At 32.4% G+C, this 10,593-nt stretch overlaps 1 protein-coding gene across 1 annotated transcript in view; it reads left to right on the top strand.

Annotated features, from left to right (window-relative positions):
* The first annotated feature begins 2,976 nt into the window (after positions 1-2,976).
* The window catches only part of spri (Src homology 2 domain-containing protein sprint), a 73,588-nt gene continuing 65,971 nt past the window's right edge, over positions 2,977-10,593 (top strand). Inside the window, exon 1 of the mRNA XM_040720304.2 lies at positions 2,977-3,272. The gene's annotated coding sequence lies outside the window, so the exon portion shown is untranslated. The remainder of the gene's footprint in view (positions 3,273-10,593) is intronic.

Raw genomic sequence — 10,593 nt, 5'->3', positions numbered from 1 at the left:
CCTTTGGAGTCCCGGCTAACTGCAATTAAAGTATCAACTTAAATTAATTGTGGATGGATTATGACTAGAACACCCCAACTAAAGTATTTTAGTCAAATTCGTAGAAAAGAAAACGTTTTTAATCAAATATTTGTATATTTTGTCACTATATTGAGGAAAAAAAAAATTAATAGTCTTTTTGAAAAATTGTATTATTTAAAATAAAATAAAATTGTCAAAATCAAAAAAATAAAGTGTTTAAATTAGTCTTTTCGATAAAAAAAGAAAATATAGTCTAATTTTGGCGTCTCTAAAAAGTGTATCCATTAAATGTGTAAAAAAACTGTTGTCAAATTTTCTAATTTTTAATTTTTCTAAAATTTTGTTAGTAATTTTTGTCATTTATACAAAATATATTGTAAAATTCTATCAAAATTGTAAAAGATTTATCACAAAAAATTGTAGTAATTGAAATAATATTATTTTATTTTTTCATAAATCAAATAATAAATCTATACGTTAGAAGACATTCTGAGTAACTCAAATCATACCACAAATTTGAGTGCATAGCCAATAATTGAGCGAAATAAACCTATAAAATATTCAAGTGTGCGTCAACACAAAAGCAAACTAGAAATGAGTTTTCTCCAAATTGGGTGCGGATAACAAATTTTGTATTCTTTGAAAAATTATTCTTATCACCCCTTTGGTTTTGCTGCAAATTGCAATTACAGTAGCTAAAATTGATTGTCAAAATTAAGGATGAGGGTGCATAGGTAAAAGGCTATATCAGGCCCAACATAAGTCATTCAAATCAATTAAAGCTTCTAAATTATAGCTAAAATTCATGGGTATCCCTACTTTTCCTACTATTTGTATACAAAGGCCCCTATAATTGGCTCTAATATGTCTACAAAATATTGGACTGTGCGTATATGCTTTGTACTAGTTGCAATTTGTATATACAAATTGTACAAGTTACAATTCCTTGGTCTTAAAATGCACTATTTAATTACAACATGTGCCATTCATTTTGATTTATTAATTTAAATGGTTATTATGTGTTTATGAGTAATATAACTCTGAGAGTTATATTACTCATAAAGTTAATCTATAATATTAATACAAAGTTTGTTGTATTTTTCTCTGTTCATCGACGCCTAACTCCGAGCAATGCCGGGTACTGCCGCTTGTTATTCTATTAAAACATTTGATCCTTGATGGTCGAGCTTGATTGAAGAAAACGTCTTTACTGATATCTATAAATACGTCATTTGTCCAAGTCCATTTGTATGGGTGGCTTTGTGTTCGATTCGGACCCGTATTAGAGATATTGGACCGGACCGGACGTCAAATTTTTTGGACTTTTACATCCCTAAAAATACTTATTTATTATGTATTTATGAGGTATACTGTGGGCATTTGATCTTGATAATGTGCAACAAAAAACTATACTACTTATACAGGGTGTGCAAGATATCTATTCCGCCACTTTGGCGCACTCTTGGGCAAACAAAGGCACTTAGGCAGCTGATTGTTTTGTTTGTTTTTTTGTTTGATAGTTTGCTGAAACTTGCACCAGTTGGAAAAAATATAATCATTTGATAAATTTGTACATCACATATGAAAAGTTACGAAGGTTTCCGTGAATGTAGAGGAGGATCAGTGACTCTGACCGGCCAACATCTCGAGCAATTGCCCTGATGGACTTCCCTTGATCCTAATTGACGATTTTCTGGATTCTGTCTACGAATTCCGGCGCCTGGACAATGTAACTCCTACCTTTGACCTCAGCCCGGATTGCTGTTGCATCAAAAACACCTTTAGATGCCTCAAATTCCCCCCAAATATTGCCAACGAACGTGTCACAGAGTCCCAAAGTTCAAGCAATGATTATGTTGTCACTTTCGGTGCAGATTCCAAGGTGGGCTCCGTGTCTTTTCCAATTATTCGGCAGAACAAATTATTCAAGTGATTCCATTTTTTCCAACTGGTGCAAGTTTCAGCAAACTATCTAACAAAAAAAAAAAAAATCAGCTGCCTAAGTACGCTTAAATCACTCACAAAAGCTCCTCAACTGCCTCAAGCACCCACTACATCGAAACATGATCTGTTTTTCTCAGACGAGAATAAACTGTTACCAAGGCCAGAAGGTCAACACTGATACCTACTTGGACGTGCTGTAGACATACGCGAATCTCTGGATCGATATAGTAGCCAATGAGAGGTCTTACATGTTGCAGCAGGACTCGGCTCCCTCCCATACCTCGAAAAAAAGTACCAAATGGTTCCAAGACGATTTTGACGACTTAATTTTGCCTTACTTTTGGTCTCAAAACTCGCCGGATCTGAATCGTGTACATGGATTTTTCTTGTGTGGGGTGCAATACAACGATAAACCAACCGAACTCCTTGCAATACCATGGACGAACTTATTTTCGGATCATGAAGGAATTCCAGGATTTACCAAAGGAATAAGTGGTGAAAGTCTGCTTGCCCATTCAGCCTGTTATAGAGACTATAGTTAAGGCTGGAGGTGATTTGATTTTATAAAAATAAATTAAATTCCATCAAGCTTTCAGAATCTGGTTTTATTTTTTTAATCTCATAACTGATTTTCGCGCACCCTACATTTTTATGATTAGCATATATTAAAATGGTCAAAAACTACACACTTAAGATTATTGATTATCCATGGAATATACAATTATAATTACATGATTCTCATCTCCAGTACTGTAAATACTTCATTTGAAAATATTCATCTCAGTATTGTTTTTAAGTTGACGCATCACATTTTTCCTTTTTTATGTATATATATTTTTTAATTAAACTCTTACTAATTAAATGATTCAAGCTCGATCTAACACCAAACGTACATATTATATGTAAAAAAATAAAAAACTATAATACATGCTCAAAATAAAATGTTTTTTGGCCCATGTAACAACCCCGGGCGAGCCTCTGACGTCACTTATTTTTTTCCCTTTTCAACATAGTGTATATCTATGTGTGTACATTGAATTCATTTCTTAATGTCTTTAGTGTGCTTAGAAAAAGGCAAATGATCAGGTGAAAAGGAGTCGCGTTCACTAAGTTAATTTTTTTGTCTTATATAATTAATTATAATATTATTTACAATTATTGATACGACTTTTTAAAAAAAATAACACAAATCAGTGATATTCTACAAATCCATTTCTGTCACAGTGATCCATTTTATATTGTACTTTTTTGAGAGCCGGATGAAGTTCCGAGGGCTTTAAGAAGACCTAAGCCAAACGCTGAGTCAAGTAAGAACCATAGTTTAGTTTATTTCATATAATTTATTTTCACTTAGTATATATAATATGTTTATATTTTGCGTCAACTCAAAAACAATCTTGAATTAAATTTAGAAATATTTTGAATTTTACAACCCCAAGTTTCATTGACTTATTTTGGTATGTTATTGGCTTTATATTCAAATTTCTGGGGTAATTATAATAGCCAAGCTAATTAGATACAGTCCAAGGCCTTTGTTTAGCTTATGAGATTTTATTTGGGCCTGATATGGCCCTTTTCAACAAACAATAGAATCAATTATGTTTGTTTTACTTTTTCTAATTGTCAACGATATTTTATGTGGCTTCGAGTGCATTTTGCGGTGCTATTAGAGGGTTAATTAGAATAATTTAATAATCAAGATGGAAGATAATTATTAATTATTTGAGGAATACAAATGTAATTCCGACTCATTTTTGAGAAAAATCATCAGTTTTTGTGTTGATTTGGTGTGATTCTGTATATGCAGATAGTATGGTTGAAACGAAGACCGAGCTAGATTTTCCTCAGTTCCATTTTAAGTGATTTTTTCTAGACCGGTTTGGATTGATATATTATTATCCAGATAACAAGCCGAGTTTTTCTGTCTCACTCTACCGACCAATTTTCCTGATTTCCCTAATTACGAATAATACAAATTTGAAACACATTAAATTTCATATGATATCATTGTGCCGATCGTACAAATTTTGGAAAAACACATGACTTCATCAACAGTTCATCCATAAAATCAATGCAGACCAAACTATATATGAGATTGCTACGATACTAATATTTTCGTGCTGATTCCAATATTGAAATTCGGTATTTCGGCACTTCTCGGTGGTACTTTTTGACTTAAAATATTAAACAAAAATATCGTTTACGTCCATTCACAGGCCCTTATATGGACGTTCATTGTATTTATTAGGGATATTGAATGAAAGGATTGGATGCATTTTTATATAAAGAAATTTTGGGGGGACTTCCCCTTAACAAAATTTTACTATGTCATCGGTGGGCATTATTTATACAACAAAATAGGGGAACAAGACCGGTTCTAATACTAACTAGAATGTGCTCTCGGTAGAGTGCAAACTTCCACCTATAGTAATTTTCTCAGAATTAGATTTTTTGCTATATGAATCATCTTTATTAAACCTATATAAAGACAATAATTTGAGTTCTGAACCTCAATATCTTCCAAAGTTAAAACTAAATTATTTATTTACTTTTAACGTTTCTGCTTCCTTGACCTCTCATCATTTAATGGCCTCTTACTGTGACTAAATATATATTATAATCTTCGTACTGGGTTAAATCAATATAAGTCTGTAAATTTTACTGTAATCCTGATGACCAACAGAGAAACCAATAGTGGCATAAACATAAACTACGTTTCACTTTGTTGGCAGAGGTCATAATTGAGATTAGTACCGTTTCAAATGTGTTATGTCTCCGGTACTTACATTATAGCACTGGCCAACAATATTTTAAATGACTGAATTAGTTCGGCCCAACAAAAACTGTCTTCAACGAGTTTATTATATCCAGACGAACACCCAATTTTAAGTTCCGCCAATACCTTGAGATATGAGTGCTCTAACGTACAAATTTTTCTATATAAGAGGGGGATTATGAGCATTAATTTGTATCAAGATTTGGCGACGGGGCGCAGGATCCATTTCAAGCTGCGTTGCTTTGACTTACGAGTCCAGTAATGAATTAAACCTTAAACGGATTTTACACGATACATTTCGTTTCCAATCTCTACATTTTTTTTGTAGCAGACGTGATATAACTTCATAAATAAAAAGATGAGATAAGTATTACTTTCAGCGACCTTAGAACCAGATTCGAGTACTCCGAAAGATAACCTGTTGGTGTAGATTGAATGGAAAATAATAAGTTCTTAATATGTCCAGCTGATAAATTAGCGGGATTATGAAGCGGAATGGAGTTCATAAACTTCAAAGACTCTTTAATCGATGTAAATCCATCATCATGATCATTTCAAACGGGATGAACAAAAGGGATTCATGGACTTAGCTCTCCCGGAGAATCAATACATTTACTGAGCCAAGATTCATGTATCAGGATTTTTCTTTCGCAGGAGCTTGATGATAATTGATGAATCCACCATGTCCCATCCCTGCCGCTTCTCTCTCCTCAGAGATTCAAATAGCGATCGCTAGTGTTGTGTGTGTCCTTACTTATTCGGTCCAGTCTAGTCCATTCTTAGCACCAGTACTATCAGTCCTTTGGTGCTGGTCCTTTCAGTCTCTGAGACGGTTCTTTAAGACTTTCGGTACTTTGGACCATCAGTACTACAGCTGATTAAAAAAAGAAAAAATGAATTTAACTAACGTCATCAAAGATCGGAATTTATAAGTTTTAGGACTGATATGTAGGTCTGGACGAGACTGCAGTCTTCAATGAGGACAGTCCCAACACTATCGACAGCTAATCGACAGCTGTCTCTCAGGAATCAGGACTAATATATTTATGTTATTTCTTAGAATTTGTTTCTCTAAAAAGTTGAGATGGATTTGAAAAATAGATCAATACTTTCAGGAGTCCAACTGCTGTAACACTTAAATAATATTTGATTCTCTATCAGGTGGTTTTTAACAAATTTAAATCTATTTTTTTTTTTTTTTTAAATTAGACTAGTCATACTAAGCTTCTTTAAAGAAGCGAATGAGTTTGGGCTAACAAAATGAGAGACCGATCCGGGATTTCCAGACTTAATACAACACTAATGAAGTTCTAAGTTTGTGTGTTATTCTTTTCTTCTTTTTTAATACCTCAGTTTGACTTGTTAGAATCATGAACATTCCATGGCTTAACCTTTTGACTTTTGTTCGTACTCTTCTCATCTCATCAGTGTTTAAAATAAATACTTAAATGTCACTTTATATTATATTTGTTTAAACACGAATAAGAAAACAAATATTCTTAATTTCCTTTAGAATTAATAACCAATAGAAATGATGTAATTTGAATTTCCGAGCCAATGCAGTGGTTCATTACACAATTATGATATTTAGTCATGAAATAAATACATCCATTATAAACGGTGCATCAATAAACAAACAATCTCGAATATATATATAGCAAAAAAAGAGAAATTAACCTAAATAATGTACATCATATAAGGAAATGCATGTTATGACCATATTTAGGGAAATTATGGGCCTTTATATTCAAATGTCTGTGGTAAATTGATATACTTAAGAATGTTACCTATGGTTTAAAACCTTTATTGGATTTAAGTGACCGTCTTTGGCCACGATATTGCCTTTTCAAATCAAATTTATTCATACATAACTCTTTCATAATGACGATGTATGAATTTTTGCTACTTTTGTGACGTAATTTGCGACACTTTCAAAGGATGACTCATAATATTTTGAAGGATGAATAAATGACAATCTGTTGAAAAATCCCACAAATGTAATTCAGACTTAATTATGAAAAAATCGTTGAAGCACACATATACAAAATAAATAGTTTGTTGAGGTGTCTAATAGTAAAATAGATACTATATTGACTTCTTTTTCAAGGGAAGCGATTAAAATAAACGTATTAATAAGGTTTGTTCATAATGATATTGTAGCCTTTGGTGTGGTTTGTACAGGGTACGACATCATAGCTTCCTTTTCATAAAAGACTATAAAACATGTTTTATTGATCAAAAAAGTTTTGTTTTGTTGCATAATGATAGTACACATTTAAAGTTTTGTTTTACCCAGTTTTTAAAATTGTATCAGATAGATAATGTCCCCTATTGTCCATACACTGAACTTTGGTATTTTAATACCCGGTGATATTTTCATTTTTTTGTGTCTCTCTCGATAACTTTTGATTGAAAGGTTTTAGAGGGATAACTAATAAATATAAAAAGATGTAAAATTAAATTATCAAAATATCTTATTTTATAATTGTAGATAAGTAATTGATTAAATAATTAGTCATTGGAGATTCTGCAAGTCTTAAAAATATTGTTTTTTCCGGAATAAATCCGGTTTCAATTACTCAATATGAATCTATTACACAAATTTTTAATCCTTGTATAACACCGAATCCAATTGTAGTACTTTTAGCTCTTTGGTATAATTATCTGTGGAGTTATTTACATTGAAAGAATTTTGCAAATTTCAAATTATGAAAATGAATATAAAAAACTGTTGTTTATATATCATAAAATGAAGCAAATAACGGGATTTCCATACATCGCACTAATAAAAACTCACGAGATAAATTTCTATTAGTTTTATTTATAAAATATTCTGTCAAACCATTTTTTCTCCATATTGATTTTCGACGGTAAACGTACGTTTTTCCCTACTTTAAGGCATGGTAGCAATTGACTTTATTTCCAATACAACTTTAGAATATCAGCTCTATAATGAAACCACGTTCTGTCCGCCAATACTTCTACAGCCTGATTTCTATGTATTTAAAAAAAAGGAAGTTCTGATTTAACGTCCTGTGAAGATGTCACATTAGAGGGTAATGCTTACGATAACAACACCACTTTCTATCGCACTTTTTCCTCTCTTTTTTTCCTATAAAGAATCAAGTGTGGAAAACAATTTTTTGAATGTTAATGGCTTAGATCTGGGATCCAACTAGAAAAATAAAAGAGAGATTTTTAAGTTTGAAATTTCTTTCATCCTGTGATTGTTGATTTATTGAGAAAGAATTTTCCAACGGATATTTTGACTAGTTTTTTATTAATTATAGAATATTGGGAGATTACCCGGCCTAAGTCCGGTAATTACGTTACCGTATTTATGTACTATGAAATATTTTTTATAGTTGCCAAGTAGGGGAATTGGTAATTATAATATTTAACGCAGCCTCGATGCTCGCAAATTATCTCACTGGATTTTAATAAGAGATTAATACATCAATCCCTACAATACTGACTTACGAGGAGGATTTTTTTAAATACATTTTAATGATGACCTTTTTATACAAAATATATATTTTTTTTTTTTCATGACATTTTGTTTACAAAAAAAGTTTTCTCCGTTACTTTTTGAAAAGTTTATTTCTGACCTTTTAAAATATGTATTTAAAAAACAAAAAATAATTGCACTAATCTTACTAGGCTTGGGAGGGGGCCTTTGTCCAAAATCAACCACCCCTATTTCATACAACTAAGTTCCCGTCATATACGTATTCGCCCATTGAAATCTAAACACTTATATATCCAATAATACAAGAAATTTGAGTAATTGAAATTATTTCATATTACGATATATTAAAGCCTAAACAATTAGTTACAAAACAAAATAAATATGAGCTCTTTAGCTTACGTACAAATCGAGAAAATGACACTTGAACGTGATTTACGAATTTCCATTGTCGTATTCCAAGGAGTCGGGCGTCTACAGGACCCCCTTCTACGCCTTCAGCAAGTCTGAAACGATGAAGAGTAAGAAGGGATCTGTTAAAAAGGCCAAACTGGATCAAACTGGACCAGGGGGAGTTTAAAAAAAAACAGCTCAGGGCAATCCCTCAAATCCATGACGGCCCATGCAAGAGATCTCGGAATTTCACACGAGACTGTCCAGGGACCTATCAAAAAAGTGGGGAAAGGAGCTTTGTGAGGGGGGAGAGGCCACATTTGATACCAGCAATTAAAGAATCTCATCTCCTCCGTTGCAAGACTCTTTTGAATGAGTATTTAATGAGTCTTTTGAATTCTTTTGAACACTTTTTGCCCATCTCCCCCTCCCTTGACTACATCTTTTGGGTGCATGTCGAGAGAAAAACTGCAGTGTTCGTCATCCAAACAACAAGGGCCTCAAAGCTACTTTGAGCCAGCACTGGGAACCCATGACAGAAGACTACATCCCCATCAGATCTCAGGCCTTACTCGGGCATTGAAGCCATTATTGCCACTAAGGACAGCTACCTTAATAGTTAAGAGATCTCAGACACACATTTATTTATAGTGTAAATTTTGTTGAAATGATATTGCTAATTAATAGATTAAATCTTGTTGAATTTTAAAAATCATAGTGGTTAGATTTTAATGAAGAACTCGATAAGATTGTTAATGTATTAAATCATTGAATGTTCAAACATGAATCCCCCCAAATTCCCTTAATGGAACATTCTTTTAGATTAAAAGAAGCAAAAATTGATGTTATCATAAATGCACTGTTGTGAAACTTTGCTTTATTCATAAGATAATTGGATAACCATTGGATACTTGATGGTCAAGATTGATTGATGAAAACGTCTTTGGCTGATATCTATAAACACGTCATTTTGTAAAGTCCATATAGATAGCACGAGTTTTGTGTTCCATTCGGAGACGATATCAGAAACTTCATAATTTTGCGACCAATATATCCCTAAGAAATTCTTATTTATTTACTATTTCGGAATAGTATAACTGTGGGCATTTGAATTTTACAAGGTGCCATTGAGTTAGAAGGGAGTTTATAGTGTAAATTTTGTTGAAAAAAAAAAATTGTAGCCAAAGATTCCAGGAACCCTGTACTTCCATATTTTATAGTCATACATAATGATGAAAATCACGGGCTGTTGTATTATTTAATATCTGAAAGTGATCCTCCATTTCTACTACATGTAATTAATTATTTTCAAAGCCTGATGGAGAGTAAGCTTGAGGATTTGTTGCAAGTTATAATTCTAAGTCCTTGTTGGACTGGGAGTAGAATTGAGGATCGATATCAGAGTAATTCTTGCCAAAGTCCTTTTTTATTTCCTTCTCCCCCTCCTCACAGCTGATTGTAGCTGATCTAATGAAACGTCATGACAGCTGAGCACCTCTCCTACAAAACATTCTTCAAATTGTCAGGGTTACCATGTTAATGTTCGGTTTATTTTTCTTTAACATCCTTAAAATGATTTTGATTAGCGTCATTGGACATACATTGTATTACTTTTTTGGCGGGGAATCATTTGAAATATCATGTATGTAAATTATGTGTAAGTACTGTAAGGGACTGACTCACGATGGTGTCTGAGGCAAACTTTTGGTCTCTCTTCATTCTATGCATAAAGTCCCCTTTTTAAAATATATAAACAATCATTCCTTTTCTTTTGTTAATAGTTTTTGCAACTTCTTTTTGAGGGGGGGGGGGATGACGATCAATTTTCTTCATATTTCTTGAAAAGAAATATCGGATTTCATATATGAAAAGACGAAAATACAAGAGACAATATTTTGTATCATATAATTTTAATAATTCTTTTCAACACAAAGCTTCTATTAATTATTAATAGGGATGTGCAAATTGTATAAATCGGCGTGAGTTTAAATAA

Source organism: Lepeophtheirus salmonis, chromosome 10 (assembly GCF_016086655.4).
Source record: "Lepeophtheirus salmonis chromosome 10, UVic_Lsal_1.4, whole genome shotgun sequence".
Lineage (NCBI taxonomy): Eukaryota > Metazoa > Arthropoda > Copepoda > Siphonostomatoida > Caligidae > Lepeophtheirus > Lepeophtheirus salmonis.
The sequence above is the reverse complement of the archived record's forward strand: the minus strand, read 5'-3'. Positions and strand labels throughout refer to the sequence as shown.